Source organism: Sminthopsis crassicaudata, chromosome 4, assembly GCF_048593235.1.
Source record: "Sminthopsis crassicaudata isolate SCR6 chromosome 4, ASM4859323v1, whole genome shotgun sequence".
Classification (NCBI taxonomy): domain Eukaryota; kingdom Metazoa; phylum Chordata; class Mammalia; order Dasyuromorphia; family Dasyuridae; genus Sminthopsis; species Sminthopsis crassicaudata.
In genome coordinates this window covers 373,251,179-373,271,392 of record NC_133620.1, presented here as the reverse complement: position 1 = coordinate 373,271,392, position 20,214 = coordinate 373,251,179, and the positions used below count along the sequence as shown (strand labels likewise).

The 20,214-nt window shown below is 40.0% G+C and overlaps 1 protein-coding gene across 1 annotated transcript in view; it reads left to right on the top strand.

Moving 5' to 3' along the window:
• The first annotated feature begins 1,034 nt into the window (after positions 1-1,034).
• KCNN3 (potassium calcium-activated channel subfamily N member 3) overlaps positions 1,035-20,214 on the top strand; it is a 396,953-nt gene continuing 377,773 nt past the window's right edge. The window contains exon 1 of the mRNA XM_074262168.1: positions 1,035-1,107. The gene's annotated coding sequence lies outside the window, so the exon portion shown is untranslated. The remainder of the gene's footprint in view (positions 1,108-20,214) is intronic.

The window sequence follows — 20,214 nt, the reverse complement described above, 5'->3', positions numbered from 1 at the left end:
ATAATTACAATTAATAATACAACATCTTATAATTATATTATTAATATTAAAACACATGTGTTTTATAATAATTAATTATTATTAATATAATAATATAAAATTAATAATAAAATTGTATAGGAACACTACATAGTGTAATTATTCACTATATATAATGTTATGTACATATAATATATAATAACAATGTGTTATGATTATTATAGTATAGTATTATGTAATAGATGTTAATAATTACTACTAATAAGTAGTAATAATGATAGGAGTAGGAATAATAACGATATTGACATCTGATATTTGTGGAGGGCTTTTAAGTTTGCCACGCACTTTATAGACCTTCTCTGAGAGAAGTAGCTACTACAGGTGGTATTAACTCCATTTTTACATAAGCTCAAATTAGAATTCAAAAAGTTTTAGTTACTTATCGAGGGTAACCCAACCAGTAAGTGCCAGAGGCAGAGTTTGGACCTAATTTCCTCCTACTCCAAGTCTAGTCATCTATCCATTATGCTTCTTAATTGGGTCCCTGATTCCATTCTCTTTTCTCTGTAATTCATCCTAAAAACAGATGCCAAATTAAGTCCTAATTCTGAGCCCCTCACATATTTTTTGTGGCTTCTTATCACACCCAGGATAAAACACATTAAATGCTTCACCTGTCTCAGTATAGCTCCCTTTCTGGTTTTACTTCTTCCCATTCCTCTTTGTGTACTCTCTGTACTAGCTGCACTGGACTCTTAGCTGTTCCCCTGATGTGACACTCCATCTTTTTGCACAGGCTGTTCCCCATCCCTGGAATGCACTGTCTCCTCCTCCCCCTTGTCAGAATCCCTTGCTTCTTGCTAGGTTCAGCTCAGTTGCTCCCTCCTACAGAAGCCTTTTTTTGAGCCTCCAGGTTCTCTATAACCTGAAATGACGTTGTATTTACTCATCACTGTATGTGGTACATTCCCTTTTCCCTCCCCATCCCCACAGACTGCTGAAAGTCAAGGGCTTTTTATTTATTTATTTAATTTATTTTTTGTCTATTTCTCTAGTGCTTGCATAGTGCCTGGCTCACAGTAAGAGAGCAATGAAGGGAGATGACTATTTCAGGTAGTGCTGTAAGAGGTAAGTGGGAAGGAGCTATAAGTGAAGGGTTAAGGTGGGAAAAGCTCATTACCTGTGTTGCTGAAGTAGATTGGTATTTAGAGGGAAGAGCATATTTCCTCCTAGTCTCCAGCCCCGCAACTTGCTTTGTTTCCTTTTGGGTCCATTCATGAGGAGGGCAACCAGATAGAGCAGTGGATAGAGCACCAGGCCTGGAGTTGGAAAATTCATCTTTCCAAATTCATCTTTAGATCTCAGACACTTACTAGTGAGTGAGCCTGGGCAAGCCGCTCAATTTTGTTCATTCAGTATTCGCCCTACAAAATGAGCTGCAGAAGGAAATGGCAAAACACTCTACTATCTTTGTCAAGAAAACCCCAAATGGGGTCTCAGAGAGTTGGACGTGACTGAAAAGACTGAACAATCAGTCGTTCATGGGATGACCTCTGATGAGACTGTAGTACTTCCTCTGGCCATTAGAGGGCATTTAACCTACCAGTGCCCAGGCAGCAGCTCTTAACATCTCAGCTCAGAGCTTTCAAGTGCTGGAATGCTTAAAGCCCCAGAGGCTGGCCCTGCCTGTGGAATTTAGCTGGGAGCCCATGGAATGTTGCCTGTGTGTATGTATAAGTAAACATACGCACATATGTGCAATACGAATATATGAACAGAAAGAAATATAGATGCATGTGTGTATATAAACAAAGATAAAAATAAATTGATAAATATGCATTTGTATGTATATTTTCTGGTTATTAAAGCTGTAAACTGTATTTAGTCTTTGGGGACACCCTGTATTTCTATATATATATTCATATCTCTCTTCCCTTTTGTGGGAACCTCTCGAGAAGGTTGTTTAAAATTGATTTCTCCATTTTCTTTTTTGCCATTCCTTTTAAATTTCCTACAGTCTGGCTCCCAGCCCCATCATTCAACCAAAACTGCTCTCTCCAAAGCTACTCATGATGTCTTAATTGCCAAATCTGATGAATGGGCTCTCCTAAATCTTCATCCTGCTTGACATTCTGCAGCCTTTCATATTGTTAATCACCCTCTTCTCTTAATTTTCCTGATGCTCTTCTATGCTGTTTCATCTTATACCTATTAGGATCTCTCCTCCTCAGGCTTCTCTGCTGGGTCTTTGTCCAGACCACGCTTACCAAAGGTGGGGTCACCCACGGGTCTATCCCAGGACCTCCTTTGTTTTCTTTCTACTATTTTGCTTAATGATTTCTTCAGTTTGGTTTCAATGATCATTCTATGCCGATCGATCGTTCTCTGATCTATTTATTCATCCTTGACCTCTCCAGCTTCACATCTCCAATTGCTTATTAGGCATTTCCAACTGGATCGCCTGCAGATGCTTACAACTCAAAATTTCCAAAATTAAACTCCTCTTTCCTCTTAAACCTTCCCCCTTCCAAACTTCCCTGTTTTGGTTCCTATCACCTTCTCAGCCACTCAGGATTGCCATCTCTGTGTGGCAATCTTATTCCATCATCTCACCCCTTATAGCCAATTTGTTGCCAACTCCTATTGTTTCTACATTTGTGACAATATCTCTCATGTTTCTTTCTTCTGATGCTCTCAGCATCCCTGGTCCTGGCCCTGTTCACTAGCTTCTGTGCCACAAGTGTCTTCTCACTTCAGATCTCCACTGAGGTCTGACCCAGTTATTCCTCTTCTTCCCATCACCCCTCTGTCCCCACCTGGCCCTCTTCTACCTTTTCAGTTTTCTTAGATCTCATTCCCTATCACATATGGTTTGACTCTAGTTTCTTTTCTATTCTTCCTGCTAAGTATTCTATCTCCAGACTTCAAGCATTCACACTGGCTGTTCCAGGGCCTCCAGGCAGCTGGGTACTGTAGTGGATAGAGCATAGTGTCTAGGGTCAGGATGATCTGACACTTTACTGCAACCCTGGGAGGTAAGTGTTTTTATTATCCCCATTTTATGGTTGAGCAAACTGAGGCAGTCAGTGGTTAAATGGCTTGCCTGGGGCCACACAGCTAGTAAATGTTTAATGCTGAATTTGAATTTAATAACTGACTGTCTGTCTCTGTTTCTTTCTTTCCTTCCTTGATGTAGCTCGGAGTACATATTCCTGTCTTATTCCACCTCCCTCTGGCTTTTCTAACTTTTTCCACAGCTCCCTGATCTCTGGCCTCCTCTAGGTGAGAAGAATATTTCTCCTTTGGGCCCCAAAGTTTCCATTTGCAGGGCTATGGCCTCAGAGCGTCTTGGTTTTGCCTCTGGCCCATTTTCCTTTGACTTAACTTGCCTGAAGCATATTCATTAGTGTCAACCCAACCAACCCAACCAGAATGGAACTCTAACCTGGAATGACTAGAGCTGAACAAAGCAGGCTAGAGAGAAAAGAGTCAGGATAAAAAGAAGTTTAGTTTATTTCAAAGTGCAGAAAACAGCTTGCAAGCAAGGACACATGTGCTGGAGCCTCATGACTAGTGGGAGGCCCAAGGCACTGTGGGGAGAGCTCAATACTTGCACCTATGGCAACGCAGTGAGCTGTGGCCTTGACAATGAGGGGCAACAATAACAAGGAGACAAGTTTGATTTACAGCAGAGCCTCATGACAGAAACAATTCTGGGAGTTTGCTGGGGCTGAGATCATCCAGAGGGTGAGATCATCTAGAGCGCAAAGGATTGTTGTTACGCCAAGCTCAGGGCCCAACCTGCTTGCTGGGCCTTAGCTCTAGGAAACAAGGTATCTCCTAATACCTTGACACTAGGCAGTAGTTCAAGCTAGTTCTACTCCTGGGTGAGGCTTGATTTCCTCACCTATTGTTCTGGGATCCCTTTGTGACTTAGTCTTGGGGATTATAATAGTGGTAATAATAGTAATAGTGCTTATTTAATGCTTTAATGTTTGGAAATTTAAGAATATTATATGTAATAATAAAATTTACAAATATTATTTAATGTTTGGGGGGTGGGTGCTATTATTATACCCATTTTACAGATGAGCAAAGTGAGGCTCAGAGAAATTTTGATTCGTCCAGCGCCACACAGTTGTGTCTATCTGAGAGAGGATTTTAATTCAGGTCTTGACTCCAAACCCAGAACTATTTTAACTGCGCCACCTAGTGGCCTATGTAGCAGCGACATGACTTCCATAGTAGTTATTATTATCTTATTGTTTGGCGGTTGTTTGCCTAGTATAGATTTACCCAAAGGACCAGTAGTAAACTCTCCTTCTCTTTGTGTTTTAAAGCTCTCTTCTAATGGAGGGTTACCCACAAATTTTCCGGTTTCTTTCTGAGGGAGCCCTCGACCTGCAGTTCGTTCTCAGAGCAGAACTGATGAACTCAACCTGAGCCCAAGAAATGATGCTGTCCGTCTCAGATTTCCTGGGACTCCCTCTTACTCTCCTAGCATATGTTCCTCCTCTTCCCCTCAACCTTTCAAAACCCTATCATTGCCACTTTGGGCTAATGACTGATTCCATTGGTTTAGAGAACCCCCGGGAGAGGAAATTCCCTCTTATTGCTGCCTGTCAGTACCTTCTGTACAAGTTACTGTTTTAAGTAGGTGCCAGGGACATGGGAGAAGTTAAATGATTTACCCAGAATAACACAGCCATTGGTGTTAGAGCTGGGACATAAACCCGGTTCTTCCTTATTTCTAGGCCACCTCCCCATCTGCACTCTTTCTCTCTTCATCATTGACCCTTTACTCTTCCCCATTACTTTAGAGACTCCATAAAATTAAGAGGAACACTCCCTCAGGTGATCCAACCTCAGGGAAAAAGACTGTGAGAAAGAAGACCTGAGGTGGAACTGCTCCATAGGTAGGAATTTCCATATTTCATGCATCGAAGTAAATTATTTAAGGGTTTACATTCTCTGATTGATAAATAGTCAAAGGATACAAACAGACAATTTTTAGATGAAGAAATTAAAACCATTTATAGTCATATGGAAAAATGCTCTAAATCACTATTGATCAGAGAAATAAATGCAAATTAAGACAACTCTGAGATACCACGGCACACCTGTCAGATTGGCTAGAATGACAGGGAAAAATAATGATGAATGTTGGAGGGGATGTGGGAAAACTGGGACACTGATACATTGTTGGAGTTGTGAACAGATCCAACCAGATGGAGAGCAATTTGGCCCTATGAGCAAAGGACTATAAAACTGCATATCCTTTGATTCTCCAGTTTCTCTACTGGGCCTGTATCCTAAAGAGATCCTAAGAAAGGGAAAAGGAGCCACATGTGCAAAAATGTTTGTGGCAGCCTTTTTTGTAGTGGTAAGAAACTGGAAACTGAACAAATGCCCATCAGTCGGAGGAGGGCTTGAATACATTGTGGTCTATGAATGGGACGGAACATGATTGTTGTGTAGGAAACGACCAGCAGGATGATTCCCCAGAGGCCTGGAGAGCCTGACAAGAACTGATGCTGAGTGAAATGAGCAGCACCGGGAGATCATTGAATTCAGCGCCAAACAACAAAATTATTTGACAATCAAGGCTCTTTTTGACAATGAAGTTAGTCAGGCCAATTCCAATAGACTTGTGATGAGAGAGCCATTTGCATCCAGAAAGAGGACTACGGAGACTGAATGTGAATCACAACACAGTATTTTCACCTTTTTTGGTTGTTCTTTGCTTGCATTTTGTTTTCTTTCTCATTTTTCCATTTTTGATCTGATTTTTCTTGTGCAACATGATAGTTGTGGAAATACGTATGGAAGAATTGCACATATTTAACATATATTGCATTACTTGCCATCTGGGGGAGAGAGAAAAAAATTGGAACACAAGATTTTGCAAGGGTAAGTGTTGAAAACTACCTTTGCATATATTTTGAAAATAAAAACTTATTATTAAAAAATAAAATAAATTAATTTTAAAATTCAAAGGAAGTCTTTAAAATGAAATGGAAAATGTGCTGAACCTGGAGTCAGGAGGTCTTTTATTTAGTCATTTATAGTTGGGTTCAGCTCGTGGACCCCTTTTGGGGTTTTCTTGGCAAAGCTACTCGAGTGGTTTCTCATTTCCTTCTCTAGCTCATTTTACAGATGAGGAAACTGAGGTAAATAGGGCTAAGTGCCTTGCTCAGAGTCACACAGCTAGTAAATATTGGAGGCCAGATTTGAACTCAAGAAGATGATTCTTCCTGACTCCAGGGTCAGCATTCTATTCATTGCTCATAGTAGCTGCCCTAGGTTTCATCTTTGCTGTGTGATTCTAGATAAAGTCCTTTAATAATGCTTGAAATTGAAATTGCATTTTGCATGTATCATGTTATGCAAGCCTTACCACAAGCCTCCCTTATTTTTATAAATGAGTAGAGTGGAGATGAGGGTGGTTAAGTGGTTGACCTGTGGTCCCACCACTAGTGTGTCAAAGGCAGGATCTGCACCCAGGTATTCCTGACCTCAAGACTATTTTGCAACACTACTTCTAACCACTCTGACCTTCAGTTTCTTCATTTGTAAAATGGTGATCACACTACTTGGTCAGAGGAGAGCATTCCGGAAGCCCTTAAAAAGCCCTAGGAATCTGAATTGTTGCTGTTTAATTTATCCCTGGCTGTCCCTCATCAGGAGCACTCATCCCTTAATATTGCTGTTGTGTCTGCTTGTCAGTCAATCAAATCACAGTTGTTTACAAAGCATCAACTCTGTACCCAGCACTGGCCTTGGAGAAGTGTTGAAAGTGGGTGTGTGGGAGGAGGGGAAGGGATGATGAAGAAAATGTATGATACAGGTCAGGACCCAGCTCTTGGATTGAAGCTGCTACCGCATATGAATCAGTTTTGCAGAGAGAAGGCAAACTGATTTAAGGCACTCTGGCTGGGATGTGACTCATTCATTCTTTCCACAAAACATTTCCTGAGTACCTACTAAGTGCAGGGCACTGCCTATCATTGTAGACAGCAGTTCTCAATTTGTGGTCTGTGGTGCCTTAGAGATCCTCAGGAACGTCCATGAGGTCACAATTATTTTCATAAGAATACTAACATTTTATTTACCTGTTAATAGACTCCTCCTTCATCCAACTATATACCTGTGTGAGGCTGGATCTTCTTCATCTGCTTTAAGCAAAACAGCAATTCAGAACAGATTGAATGCAGAATGAGAATCCATCTGTTTCCTATTAATCCAGACATTAAAAAGATTTGCCAAAATATGTAAAACATTACACTAATTTTTTTTGTTTTGGAAAATGTAGTTATTTTTTCATAAAAATATGTTAACATGTAATGTTTATTGTTATTTTTAGCTGAATTAATCAATATTTAAAAAATTTATCAGTTTTAATGAAAAATCTGCTAAATATTTAAAATATGCCAAAGTCTTTGGGAACGTCAATAATTTTTGAGAGCGAAAGGAGTCCTGAGACCAAAAGATCCAAGAACTGCTATTGTAGGTGATTCTAAGACATGGTTCTAGCCCTCAAAGAGTTTACATTCTAGCAGGTAGCTCTTTGAGCAAGTCATTTGCTTCTGGGGCCTGCTAGGGAAAGAACCACTTTTCCAGGAAGCTGGGGGAAGCATTTGGACCCCGGTGGCCCCTCTTTAGTGGGGCAGCTGAAGTGGGAGTCTCTTGTGGGCTTTATACAGGGGTTTTGAGCTCCTGTGGTTTTCACCCAATCTGATGTGGGTGATAGAGTTTCCTTCCAGGCTTTTGAGTGCTCACATGCTCCCTCTGCTGGCTGACGCATCATGATACAAGTACCTACCTGCTCCTAGAGTAGTAGTTCTCAAAACCTGCTGGAGTGAGGAGGAACCCTTTTTAAAACAATAAAATTTCATGGAACCTCATATGATATTGGCACATATTAATTAAGGACATTCAAGAAAGCAGAAAGACAATAAGAATCCAGTAGCACTTTTTTTTATTTTAATAGTATTTTATTTTTTCAAATAAATGCAAAGATAGTTTTCAACATTCACCTTTGCAAAACATTTTGTTCCAAATTTCTCTCCCTCTTTTTCTCCTTCCTTCTTCCTCAAGACAGCAAACAATGCGATGTGGATCAAACATGTACAATTCTTCTAAATATATGTCCACATTTGTCATGCTGTGTAAAAAAAAAAATCAAATCAAAAGGGAAAAAAAAAACATGAGAAAGGAAAAAATACAAACCAAGCAAACAACAACAAAAGGTGAAAATATTATACTTTCATCCACATTCAGTCTCCAAGGTTTTCTCCCTGGATGTGATGGCACTTTCCATCACAAGTCTATTGGAATTGCCTTGAATCACTGCATTGTTGAGAAGAGCTAAGACTAAAATAGTTGATCTTCACATAATCTTGTTGTAGTGTGTACAATGTTCTTTTGGTTCTGCTCATTTCCCTCAGCATCAGTTCATGTAAGTCTCTCAGGCCTCTCTGTAATCATCCTGCTGGTCATTTTTTACAGAGCAATAATATTCTGTAACATTCATAGACCACAATTTATTCAGCCATTTCCCCACTCAATTTCCAGTTCCTTGCCACTATAAAAAGGGCTGCTTCAGTAGCATTTTAAAATAAATTTGCATTGTATTTATCAAATCTACACACATTTTGAATATAATAATAATAATAGATAATTTGCACAGCACTTTAAGGTTTACAAAAGACTTTAACACAGAGCAACTAGGTGGCACATGAGATAGAGTATCAGGCCTGGAGTCAAGAAGACCTGAATTCAAGTTTGACCTCAGGTCCTTCCCAGCTGTGTGATCGTGGGCCAGTCATTTAACTCTTTTGCCTCAGTTTTCTCATCTGTAAAATGCAATAGAGAAGGACATGGTAAACTATTCAATGTCTTTGACAATAAAACCCTAAATAAAACCACAGTTGAACATCAAGGAAAGTACTTTGTATACATGATCTCATTTAAGCTTCACAATCACCTCATGAGGCAGATGTTATTATCTCTATTTTACAGATGGGGAACCTGAAGATGAGATTAACTTAAGTGATTTGTTCAGGGTCACCCTGCTTGTAAACATCTGAGGCAGGGTTTGAATGAAAGAATAAAGCATTAATTAAGTGCTTGAAGCATTGTGCTAAGCATAGGAGTTATAAAGAAAAAAAAATTAATTCTACTAATCACAGAGCTCCCTTTCTAATGAGGGAGACCAACCCATAGGAAAGGTTTCAGTTGCAAGTCGCTGGGAAAGGCCCTGGGGTCCCAAGGGTATAGCTGCAAAACATTAATGCATTTTCTTAAATGTCATCCCCATGCATAAAAACATAACAGTTTCTGATGTTGAGCTGAGAACTTTGATAACCAGAACTGTCTTTTGTGAGTCTTTGTTAGCTGTGACTGAAGCATCTGCTGGAGCAGGTAGTTGCAAGACTGCCTCATCACAGGGGGTGGGGGGGGGTCACTTCTCAGGATGATGGCTGAGCGCAGTGGGCTGGAAGCAATGCTATTCCCAAGGCTCTCAGGGTGAGGTTTCTGGGTTGTTTTCATCAGGATAAGAGGGGAGATGGCGGTCAAGGTGATTGTGGTGGTTAGACTTCCTTTGCACATGCTGACTCCTCTCTCTCCTCTCTCTCCCTCTCTCTCTCTCCCTTCTCTGTCTCTGTCTCTGTTTGTGTGTGTGTGTGTGTGTGTGTGTGTGTGTGTGTGTGTCTGTCTGTCTGTTTCTCTGTCTCTCAACTTATCTGTTTCTGTCTCTGTATCTCTATCTCTCTCTTTCTGACTATCTCTGCCTCTACTTCTCTGAAGAGTCTCTGACTCTATCTCTGTTTCTCTCTGTATCTCTGTTGTTTTGTGTGTGTGTGTGTCTGTCTGTCTCTGTCTTTCTGTCTCTCTCTGTTTCTGTCTCTCTGTTTCTGCATCTCTATTTTTGGATGTCTGTCTTTTTGTGTCTGTTTCTGTCTCTGTTTTTTTGTCTATCTCTCTTTATGTCTCTGTCTTTTTGGATGTCTGTCTGTCTCAGTATCTCTATGTCTCTCTTTATGATTCTATCTCTGTCTCTGTCTCTTTGTGTCTTTTCCTGTCTAGCTCTGTCTGACTTTGTCTCTGTCTCTGTCTCTGTGTCTCTGTTTGGCTCTCTGTCTCTCTGTCTCTCTCTCTGTTTCTCTTTGAGTGTATGTCTCTGTTTCTGTGTCCCTCTGTCTCTATCTCTCTCACTCTACTCTGTCTCTGTCTTTATGTGTCTCTTTCTATCTGTCTCTCTGTCTCTCTGTGTGTCTCTGTCTTTTTGTGAGTGTCTCTGTCTTTCTGTCTCTGTTTCTCTGTCCCTCTGTGTCTTTGTTTCTGACTGTCTCTGTTTCTGTCTGTATCTTTGCCTGTCTCTGAATCTCATTCTGTTTCTTTCTCTGTCTTTCTGTCTCTGTTTTTCTTTGTGTGTGTCTCAATTTCTGTGTCTGTCTCTATCTCTATTTCTCTCTTTCTGACTCTATCTTTGTTGTCTTTCTATGTGGCTCTCTATCTCTGTCTGTCTCTCTGTGTCTCTGTCTTTTTGTGGGTGTCTCTGTCTTTCTGTCTCTGTTTCTCTGTCTCTCTGTGTCTTTGTTTCTGTTTCTATATCTCTCTTTCTGACTGTCTCTGCCTCTGTCTCTGTTTCTTTGTGTCTCTGGCTCTCTGTCTGTCTGTCTCTGTGGCTCTATCTCTATATGTCTCTGTCTCTGTATCTCTTTCTCTCTCTCTCTTTTTCTGTCTCCCTCCCTCCCTCAGGGTGCCTTGCTGCTTTGGCTAGATATAAAACCAAGTCATTCCTAACTCCAGATTTAGCTCTCTTTCCACACATACACATATGTGTGATCTATTATTTATTGAGTCTACTGAGTTGAACTGAATATTTTGTTGTAACTCTCCCATCCCATCCTAATTCTCAGATCTATGTCACTTGCTACCTTGTGACCTTGAATGAGTAACATCTCTCTGAGCCTCAGTGTCTTCATCTGTAAAATGGGGAGCTTGGACTGAATGGCCTCTGAGATTCCCTTCTAGTTCTTAAGTCTATGATTCTAAGATTCTAGTAAAGACCAAAGGATGAGATTTTACCTGTTTATAGATTTATGGATCTTTGCCATAACTGCATGATTCTCCAGAAATCTGTAGGCAGTTTGGGCACCAGTGCTTTCTGGATTGTAACAGAGCTGTTGAGCAGCCAGGTGGCTCAGTGGGCAGAACACTCAACTCTTTAATCTCACAACTATCCCATGAGATGCATAAGTATTATCTCCATTTTGCATATGAGGAAACAGAAGCTCAAAGGAAGAGGTACAATTGTTTTAAGGTAACATACAGGAAATGTTAGAGCAGGGATTTGAATCCAGATCTTTTGACTTCAAATTCAGTGCTCCTTTCATTAAACATTCTCTTCACTAATGCTTAAAGCTGCCATAATCTACAAGATGAAGTTAACCCAGTCACATAAGAGCTCCTACTCGGCATCAACTGATAACTCATTATGTTCATGATTGTCAGAACTCGTCTCATTTTTCAGACCGAGGGCAGCTAGATGTTGCAGTGGATAGAGTGCCAGGACTGGAATGAGGAAGAATGAGTTCAAATCTAGACTACTTCCTAGCCGTGTGACCCTGGGCAAGTCACTTCACCCTGTGTGCTTCAGTTTTCTCATCTGTCAAATGAACTAGAGAAAGAAATGGCAAACCACTCCAGTATCTTTGCCAAGAAAACCTCAAAAATGGGATCAGAAAGAGTTGGACAGGATTAACCATTTAGATCTTTATACCCTTGCCTCTTCCTAGCTTTCCTGTCTTTCTTGGATTTACTTATCTGTGTATGCATTATCTCTTCCCAATCCAATGAAAACTCCTCAAGGGTAGAAATTATTTTGTTATTGTCTCTAAAGCTCTAATGATGAGCATAGTGCCTGGCACATAGTGGGTGCTTAATAAATGTTTATAGAATTGAATTCACTCTTATGCTTGAGGAGATTTATAATTTCATCCCTGTGGACGTAACTTCTATTAGTACAGACAATAATTCTTTTTGTGCTAGTCTTTGTCCTTTCTTAAGTCCTCCAAAGCAGATCTAACTGATACACTGAACACCTTCCATTGTAATAATGATGGGAGTACCAAGGCCTCTCTAGGGCTGTCTGATTGCCTTGCTTCTTTACTGGCTCATTTTATGTTGCGCATGAATGTGCTCCACGATGGCTTACATATCATTTCTTGCAAGTAAGCCATCATTGGTAGCATTGATATCCTTCTTAACTCTGAACAACAACAACAAATCAGATTAAACCGTTGCTCAGGTCACTCAGCTGGTTAATGGCAGAGCCATAATCCAAACATAAGTCTTGTTGGGATCCAGGATCTGGTCATTTTCCCAACCTCCCAATACTGCTTCTGAGTTGTATACTGAGCCTGCAACAGGCTGATAAGGCAGCTGAGGGAGGGCCAAGGCATTGAACACTGTTCCATTACTGGAACAGGTGGGGAAAATGGTGGCTCCAAAGCCTCTGCTGCTAATTACATTTTCTTGGTGCCTCAGACTCATAGGCTGCACTTTAAATCCTAGGCACCTGAAGCAAAAGGATGGAGGGAGGAGGAAGTGCCCTGAGGGAGGGAAATGTAGCCAAGGCTGCTTCCCAAGCTCCGGATGTTCTCTGCTGAAGCCCAGAACAATATCAAGGGATGTTGGTGGACCTGCAGAGGTCCACTGGCAGAGAGGAGGGTGAGCGCTAATTTTAGGAGCCCTCCTGCCTCTATTGTTCAGGAGCCTCACCGAGGGGTTGCCTATTGCCTGGTCTGTGTGTGGGAAAGGAAGCCGGGCTGATGCGTTGTCATGGGAAGATGGAAACACAGCATTTTATATGGAGATTTTCTGCCCTTGAGAATTCTCATGAAGCTGGTCGGAAAGTGCCCTTCCCCTCACCCCTTCTCTCTTCTGGGTAGAACCTTTCCATCACTCAGGATGAATGTAAGAACATGCAGACCTTGCTTTGTTCTCAGCTCTCTCACCAAAGCGACACAAGGTGAGGGAATGGAAAAAGCTGGAAGCATCAAAAAGTCAGATCTGAATTAATTCTGGCTCTGCACTGACTTACTGTGTGATGCTGGTCAAGTCCTTATCCCTCTTTGGGATTTATCTGTAAGAGGGTGAGAGTAGTTTAGATTTCATGACTTCTAAGATTTCTTTCATATCCAATTGCTTATGATTCTGTGTGTGTTTTTCACTTGCAAGAAATTTCTCCTGGCTCCAACTAGCTGTGTGACTAGGCAAATCACTTTTTTTCCTTTTTAAATTTATTACAGCTTTTTATTTACAAGACATATGCATGGGTAATTTTTCAACATTGACCCTTGCAAAACCTTTTGTTCCAGATTTTCCCCTCCTTCCCTCCAGCTCCTCCCCTAGATGGCAGGTTGACCAATACATGTTAAATACGTTGAAATATATGTTAAATCCAATATATGTATACATGTTTAAACAGTTATGTTGCTGCACAAGAAAAATAGGATCAAGAAGGAAAAAAAAACTAAGAAAGAAAACAAAATGCAGGCTAACAACAAGAGAAAGAGTAAAAATGCTATGTTGTGGCTCACACTCAGTTCTCACATTTTCCTCTGGGTGTAGATAACTCTCTTCATCACAAGATTATTGGAACTGATCTTGAATCATCTCATTGTTGGAAAGAGCCATGTCAATCAGATTTGATCATTGTATAATCTTGTTGTTTAGGCAAATCACTTAAGTTATTTGAGCCATGGTTTACTCATTTGTTATTAGATGAGGGGTTGGATGATAACCTGACATTCCTTTTCTGATTTTTTCATTTAGCCTGGATGTCACAAGGGCCTAGAGTTAAGAAGATCTGAATTAAAATCCAACCTCAGACATTTATTAGTTGTGTGATCCTGAACAATTTTTAAAAACTCTCTTTGTTTCAGTTTCCTTAACTGTAAAATGGTAATAATAATAGTACCTATCTCCCAGAATTTGTTGTGAAGATCAAAAGACCTAATATTTGTAAAGAGCTTAGCACATTGCCTGGTATGCAGTAGGCACTTAATAAGTGCTTGTTGCTTTCCCTTTTCCCCATTTAAGTCTTTATACCCTTGCCTCTTCTTAACTTTCCTATCTTTCTTATATTTAGTTGTCTGTGTACCTATTGTCTCTTCCCAATCCTATGAAAACTGATGGAGGGTAGGGATGTTTTATTATTGTCTTATACATAGCCTATGTATATACATATATGTAGTTAGAGTTATATAATCTTATATAGCCCTACTGGCAAGCATAGTGCCTGGCACATAGTGGGTTTGTAGAACTGAATTCAATTTTATAATTGGAGAGATCTATAATTTCATCTTTGTGGATATAATTCCCATTATAACTTCATACAGACAACAATTTTTCTGTACCTTTTGCTGGTCTTTTTCTAAATTCTCAGTCCTCCAAAGCAGGACTGAACACTTACATTACACTGAACACCTTCCTTTTAATGACAATGGGAATACCAATTTACCTCTTGGGCTGCATGATTATCTTGCTTCTTTACTGGCTCATTCTTTGTTGTGCATGGATGTACTCCATGATGACTTACATATCAGTTCTTGCAAGCGAGCATCACTGGTAGCATTGATGGTATTCTTACTCTGACCATGCATCTTTCCTGAGTTCTTTGGGTTATCTATACTTTTAAGATCATTTCATGATTCACAGCTCTTTTGTATCACTGGGAGAGTAGTGGTGTTGGCCAGCTGTGTACCATTAGATTATCTACATGTTTTACCATTGATTTTTTGCCTTAGACTTCCTTCCTACCAAAGGGATAGGGATATTGTTGGATATTAGAATAGTGAGGAAAGATGGGGGAAGCCTTAAAATGGGAGATATAATCCAGTCTCATACTCTTCCTAGCTATATGACCCTGGGCAAATCACTTACCCTTTTTGCTTCAGTTTCCTCATCTGTCAAATATAGAGAAAGAAATGGCAAACTACTCCAATATCTTTGCCAAGAAAACCCCATGGTCAGATATGACCGAAAAATAACTGAACAAAAACAAAGAGAAGAGGAATATTCAGTTTTTAAAGTTTTTAGGGTTTAAGAAGTAAGGGGTTTTGGTAGTGAAAGTTCCATGAACCAGTATAAATTGGGTTAAGACTGGTGCTGGTCTGTAGACCTAAAGCTGGGGAACAATATAAAATAAAATTTAAAAAAGCATTTATTAACCACTCATTATATGCCAGGTACTGGGCTAAGCTCCAGACATACAAATACAAGCAAGATATTTGCCTCCCTTGAGGTGCTTCCATTCTCATGGGTGAAGATGGCATATGTAGGGGGAATGAGAATAGGAGAGAGAAGGGCAGAGTGGACATCGGCCTGGATTGGAGAGGGCTATGAAGTGATGTGGTGGGCCTGGGACCAGGTAAGATAAGGTGAAAGTCTGTCAGTCAGAGCCCAGGATTTCAGAGGCAGGAGTCCAAGTTCTGGTGGGAGGAGGCTGAGGAGGAAGCAGGAATGTAAGCATCATGGCTCAGAGATAATGGGACTCATAATTTTCACGGTCTCAACTCTTGTGCTTCAACTCTCATGTCTATAACTGTGGTGTCTCTTATTTTGATTTTATGAATTTAATAAACACTTACTGAGTGCCCTCTTTGGGAAAAGCACTGTTCTAGGCACATGGGACACAGACACAAAATACAGCTTCTGCCCAGAGGAGCTTATAGTCTATTGAGATGAGAAGCAGGGATTCAATGTGTACACACACAGAAAAGAAACAATCATTGTTAAATACTCACATGTGCTAAGAACTACACTAAGAACTTTACAAATATCTTTTGTTTTATTCTCATAACAACCTGGAGTCCTGATAGAGGACTTTCCTCCATTAATAGATGGTTACAATAGATGCAATAGATGACCCACTATTGGTTTTCTTGCAGAAGCCAATTATAGAAACAGACAGGTACATGCCCACTTGGCTGGAGAAGGAGAAGTTATAGATAATGGATTCCAACTCCCAACTCCTTTGAGAACGGAGGAGGGTTTTAATTCCCCTGGCAGAGTGCTCTAAATCTGGCCAGGAAGGGTCATTTTCTGGACACACTGGCTTTAGAAGCCTGCTTTGTGGGTAACTCTAAATTTGGCAACTCCCAATTTTGAGTTTGGGGATTGGATTGAGAGAGAGATGCAGAGTGTTCTACTAAGTTAATAGGACACTGGAGGTCTGATGGCAAAGGAATTGCTTATTCAGCAGCCCCCAGAGTGTGTTTACTTTCCAGGGGGAGTAGAAAACATAAGTCTGAAGCACTCTGAATTCTGAGGGGTGTGTGTGGGCAGAATGCATAGGACTCTATGGGAAAAAAAGAGAAGAGAGGAAACAAGCATTTATTAAATACTTACTATGTACCATGTGCTTTACGAATATCATATCACTTGATCTTCACAACAACCTTGTGAAATAGGTGCCATTATTACCCCCATTTTATAATTGAGGAAACTGAAGCAGACATAAGTTAATGACTTATTCAAAGTTGCACAGCTGGTAGGTGTCTGAGGCTAGACTTGGTCTTCTACACTCCAAGCCCAGCACTCTGAGGGCCATCTCTAGTCTTCCTGATCTGTAACTGGCCACTGGACCCAGATGGCCCTGGAGGAGAACGAGAGGCAGGTGACGTTGCATAGCCCTCCCTCACTTACAACATAATTCTTGCATGTCATGGCATCATCTCCCTGATGTCATGGTCTTCTTGGAGAAGAAACGACAAACAATAACCAAGCACTCTATCCATCCTGCCATTTAGCTGTCTCATTGGACTTACTGGAGGTTTGCTCTGCTAGCAGTCCCATGTTCAGTTTCTTCATGGGGTGAACTGATGGTTATTTGAATGCTTTATGTTTTCCATATTTATGGGCTCCTTGAGTCTTCAAGGAGCACCTCCTCTGGGTTCACTTCACACTTCCATCTCCACCCAAATTGGTTTCCTAGAGGACAATTGACTAATTTTCCCATCAGTGTTCTAGGGGTAAATGTGAGGGATTTGAAACTATTTTTTCCTATTTTTTTTATTTTATTCTGAACTAAAAAAAAAAGATAAAGAAATTTTGAAAAAGGGAAAAAAGCATTTCCATATATACAGCTGAACCCAAAAAAGAGGATTTCATATGAAACTGTGTCTATTTTTTACTGCTTACTTTTAACAAAAGGATATTATAATACCATATTGCTTTAAAAATTGCCCTACTTATCTATTCTTTCTTCCATATTTCCTTTTGATCTTTTCAGTACATTTAGAAAAGTATTTCAATAGCCCTGTTTTTCATCATTATTGACCCTCCTATTTCCTCTTAACCTCCCCCCAAAATGAAAAACAGAAAAAAAGAACCTTGTAACAAATAAGCATTGTTAAGCAAAATGAATTCACTCAGTGACCATATCCAAAAATGTCTCTCTTTCTGCCCATAACTCTACCATCAAAAGATAGATAACATACCTCATGATAGTTTCTAGGGAGATATGGTGGTACATTGCTTTGATTAGCGTTTTTAGTTTCTCAGAGATTCCACTCCCTCCTCCAAAATGTTTTTGTCATGATATAAATTGTTCTCTTAGTTCTGCTTACTTCACTCTGAATCATTTCCTACTTCTTAGGATTCTCTGAAAATAAATCTTTACTATTTCTTACAGAGCATTAATATTCCCTTGCATTCATATACTAAAATTTGTTCAATCATTACCCAGTTGATGAGGGTTTGCTTAAATGGGTTGGAATTTCTAATACTATCACTTGTGAGCCCCTATCCTATGTTTTCCCACCAATATCAAGTGACCTGTTGATTACAAAAGGACTTTGAGAATTTCTAGAAAGGACAGAATTTTAACCTTCCCCACCCCCCAATCAAGGAGTACACTATCTTATCTGCACAGATTTGATCCCTGGCAGGAATGGGCTTAGACTTCAAACATAAAGGGAGTAAGGCATCCTTATAGGGAACACATAAGGACAAGGGAAGAGTATCTCCTGGCCTTCCCAGGATGGGAAGTTATCTCTGGATGGGACAAAGATAATGTATAAGACCCTCCATTTCTTAGATAGTCTTGCTCCTGGCAGGACTTGGTGTCTTAGTCACTGGGTTAATCCATTGCTAGGCTTGGCCAAGCAAGTCTTTCATTAGGGCTGAATCCACCCAGAATTTAGCAGAAGCTGCTGCTTCTGCTGTCTCCTATGGTCCCTGCTCCTGACTCTGGTTGCTGAGGAATCTTTGATGGTTAGTGTGATCTTTTGAAGTTCCCAAGGTAATAACTTGGTACAAACAATCTCTGGATATCCATTCATTTAAGACTGGGAAGGAATAAACATAACAGAAACAGGAAACATGAATTCTGGAACACATCAGCCAAATGGGGAGATAAGGCAGCTGCCCCTCCTGTCCCTCTCCCAAAGTAGAGGCTTATAGCAGTTTTTCACTCAAAAGCTGCCAGAGAAAAGAAAAATGCAAAAAAGGGCCAAGAAAAGGGAATAGTAATCCTTTTATATTTGAGCTCATTTCTGGCTTTGGAGCTAATGGGAAAACTCATCACTACAAAGCACCAGCTCCTTAGTCACTCATAGACAGAAGAAAGTTGAAATAATGCAGGGAATATTGTGCAAGTTAGTACTCAAAACTAAAGCCTCATGAGCCAGTCCTTCATTATATTTACACATTTTTCTTTATCTGTGGGGTGAAATAAAGGCTGTCCTTTGCCCAGTAGACATTTAGTACCTTGAATGCTTATACATGCTAAGGGCCTCTTTTACTCACATTAAGCAAAATCAGAAATGAGTATATGAGTCTATTTAGAGAGTTTCCTGGAAACATTCCAGGTTGGGGCAATGAATCACAAGAAAAAATAACCCTCTTAGGGTCAGAGCTCCTGAGGATGAGACTTAGTATGTATGAATTCAAAGATCTGGGGAATCATAGCGTGGTTTATATTAGTAAGGATGAGACTTAAAGAAGTTGGATATTCTTAAGCTGGACTGGAGTATGTCTAGTTTCCTTTCCCTCCTGAAGTCCCTTTATCACTTAGTTGATTAGGTAGACCATATGGTTTTTGACCTCTAAATGAGTGGCTTGTAGATTGGAGAAGGTTCTGAATGACTAGTGAAAGAAGAGGCGAGGCAAAGAAGTTTGCAGTTCCTGAGACCTTAAGAGAGTTTCCCCAGACATTTTAATTACACAATATCTGTGATTAATTGTGCTTCATTTAATGTGAAGATGAAACAGCTAGGTGGCAAAGTGGGTGGGAGCTACTGGTCTCAGGAAGACCTGAGTTCAAATGTGGCTTCAGACAATTCCTAATTGTGTGATCCTGGGCAAACTCCTTCATCCTATTTCTCTCAGTTTTCTCATGTGTAAAATAATCTAGAGAAGGAAATGGCAAACTACTCCAGTATCTTTGCTAATAAAACCCCATATAGGGTTTGAAGAATTGGAAATAACAACAGCAAATAATGTGAACACAGTAGACTCATAGCAAAGGCTAAATTGTAACCAAGCTCAAAAGGAAAAGGATATTTTTAAAGGAAAATATTATTTCACTTCTTTGGGGATTGGCTAATGATATAGTTATACTGTTCATTCATTCTACAAACATTTATTGAACTGCAGAATTCTTATGTCCGAGAATAGAGGAAATGTAGGTGAGATTCTGATTAGTTCTTGTCTAGCCCAATAAAATTCAAGTCTCAATGGTCTCAAAACCTGATCTTGGTGCAGCATGTTCTTCTGAAGCTGGAGAAAAGGACTACCTATCAACAACTTGTGCGATTTAAAATCTCCCATCTGACTAGACAGCTGGCTATGTTCTCTGTACTTAATAGGTTTTCTCCAGCTAATTCCCTAGGGTTTTATAAAATTTTTTCTAAGCAGAAAGAATGAACTATAATACCTAAATGCTGCAATCCTTTGGCCCCCTCCTTGACACTAATAAGCTGATGCCTGGTGAATAAAGATGAGAATGTGTGGATGAATGTGGTTAGAATGAAGAAGGGAAAATCTGAGAACAGTTTTAACTACAGAATCAGGGGCACTAGGAAGATGATATAGTCAGTTTTTTTTTTTTTAAACCAATACTTATTAGGGGCCTACTATGTGTAATTCATTTCAATTCTTTGAGCATTTATTGATAGCCTACTATATGTCAGACACTATTAAGTACACATATGAAAATGA